Below are 2,854 nucleotides of genomic sequence, written 5' to 3'. Positions count from 1 at the left end.
GCAGAAACCGGTTTGGCCCAGTGGATAGCGTCAGTCTGCGGACTGAAGAGTCTCAGGTTCGATTCCGGTTAAGGGCGTGTTCATTGGCTGCAGGCACATACCCAGTAGGGGGTGTGCAGGAGGCAGCTGGTTGATGTTTCTCTCTCATCGATGTTTCTAGCTCTCTATTTCTCTATCCCTCTCTCTTCCTCTCTGTAAAAAAAAACAATAAAATATATATATTTTAAAATGAAATAGAGCCCTAGCTGGTTTGGCTCAGTGGCTAGAGCATTGGCCTGCGGAGTGAAGGGTCCCCAAGTTCAATTCCAGACAAGGGCACATGACTGGGTTACAAGTTCCATCCCCAGTTGGGGATGTGCAAGAGGCAGCCGATCAATGATTCTCTCTCATCATTGATGTTTCTCTCTCTCCCTCTCCCTTCCTTTCTGAAATCAATAAGAACATATTTTTTAAAAATGAAACAGAATACAATAGAAAATATCAGAGTGTATCAATATAGCAAGAATAAGTATTTCCCCCATACAATTTATTTCAATTATTTCACAATATAAAATGGGTTTCTTGCTGTGGGTCACTGGACAAAAGAACTCTGGTTAAGACAGAATCAAGACTCATACAGCAAACACACAAAGACTGCCTGCTCTGTGTTAAGTACTATGTGAGGCACAAGAGACGCAATAATGAATAACATAATCTCTAGTCTCAACCCATCTTCTGGCTGGGAAGCCAATAAGTAAACTAACAGTTGCAGGATATGATGCTTAATGCTTGTATTTGTTTGTTTGTTTTTAATGCTTAATGCTTTGAGAGAGTAAGTGGGAGGCGATAAAGCCCTGATATGAGAGTGGGCATCTGGGCGGGCTTCTCAGAGGAGGTGATCCACTCAGAGTTCTTAGCAAGAAAAGACAGTGCATAGGATCTCCTCTAGATAGGAAAGGAACTATGGTCAAATGTCAAGAGTTCTAGTTTTCAAGGCTAAAGACAACTTTTAGTCCTGCCTCTTCTTAACAAGCTGTGAAATCTTAAGGTGAGTCCATTCACCTTTCCACACCGTTTCCTCACCTACAAAACGGACATTTTCACTGTCAATGCCAAAGAGGAGGTCATATGAGACAGATATGTAAGTGAAAGTACTTTGTAAACTAGAAAATGGGGAAAGATTGTTTCTATGGATGAGGAAACGTAAGTGCAGAGAAGGAAGTGTCCTGTTCAACACTACACAGCTGTGGGCAGCACATCCCCCTCAATCCTCAAGCTCGGGGTCCTGCCTACACTCATCCTCCCACCGCAACTGAGCTACCTTGCAAGAGGGTGGGGGCAGGACTCTTAGAAACCTGACCACTGAAGATTTACCTTAATGATTCTATTGCTTTAATGATGTTTTGATAACGATGGGAGGCAAATAAATATACGAGAATTCCTCCCTTCCCCCTTCTGTTAATGAATTGGGATGTACCCAAACTCAGCGTTTAAAGTTACATAAGCATCGTTCAGATCCTGTTAACAGCTTTGATTTTGGAAAAACAGCATTTCCATTAAAATGGTGTTACGTAAAAAGGCTTTGTGTATGCATGTGTAGGAACAGGCACGCAGGAACATTGTTAAGACACACAAAAACCTACACTCAAGGGGAGCAGGTATTTGACTGCACCTCGCAAGTTAAAATGTGACTGACTTGTCCTCCCTCGCCGTGAAAGCTTGTGTATGTTGGGCAATGGGAAGTGCAGAGGGCCTCCATTCCCTGGGGACCAGAAAAGTCCTGACCTTTCTGGAAGCCCCTTCCTTATGAGTTCCATGAAGTCACAGACTGTTAAGGGTTAGAAGTAGCTCAGAAGTCACCCAGTGCAATCTCACTCTACATCAATCTTGCCAGCCTTGACTTGAATTGTTAGTTACCTTCCTCTCAGGGCCATCCATGTCACCTAAGGTCAGATGTAGCTCCCTGAAAAAGATCTGCTATAGAGTTGAAACTTGCCTTGCTGAAGCTCCTGTTTCTTGGGGACAAATGGACTAGTCTATCCCTCTCTTTGAGCCAGCCATAAGCGTCCAGGAGCTATAGCCAATAGAGGGAGGCTGCCTGAGGCCTAAGAGCAAGGAGGGTGGCCAGTTAAGAGTCCACAGGCCTGAAGCTCTTCCCAGACCTCCATCCATCTCAACTGAGGTTGGTAACTAGGGGGAGAGGAGTGAAGTGGGAGGAGGGGGAGAAAGGTGGAAACCCTGTATGCAAATAAGTGGCTTTGGGCACACCCCTGCACCCCAAGTCTCCCTTGAAGTGTGGGGGTCAGACTTCACGAGGTCAGTCCCAGCGCTGATTCTCTTGGGAGTCCCAACGTCCGTCTTTCGTCTTTCGGGATTCGACAGTTGTCCTCTCTTATGTGAAACAGTGGGCCCACGATCCCAGGTCCAAGCAGGAAGGAAGAAAACTGCCCTGAATCCTCCCACCACGGCCAGACCTGGGTTAGGCTTCACCGCGCGCCCTGGTTACCCGCGAAGACACGGCACAAACCGGAACCCCCCAGCACCCACCGCGTCGGGAAACGTGAGCTTCGGAGTGTCCTTTTAAGTTGTTGGGAAGGGGGCGTGGCCAGGGGGACGCGGAGGCCGCAGCTGCGCGGAAGGGGCGTGGCCTGGGGGCGTGGCCGCGGCGACTGGAATGTTGTTGGGTCCTCGCACCGCATAGTAAGGAGAGGACACGCCCCTTTTCTCCGAGAGGGCCAATTGGCGCGCCGGAGCGGTTTCAAGTCTCCCCGGCCAGCTTTGCCCGCCCGCCACCCCACCCCCCTCGGGGATTCGCTTTTTCCGTAACAAAATAGCGAAGCTCCGGATGTTGCGTGGCCCCACGGCTCGCTGATAG

This window comes from Pipistrellus kuhlii, unplaced genomic scaffold, assembly GCF_014108245.1.
Source record: "Pipistrellus kuhlii isolate mPipKuh1 unplaced genomic scaffold, mPipKuh1.p scaffold_m20_p_3, whole genome shotgun sequence".
Lineage (NCBI taxonomy): Eukaryota > Metazoa > Chordata > Mammalia > Chiroptera > Vespertilionidae > Pipistrellus > Pipistrellus kuhlii.
Note: the sequence above shows the minus strand (reverse complement) of the source record.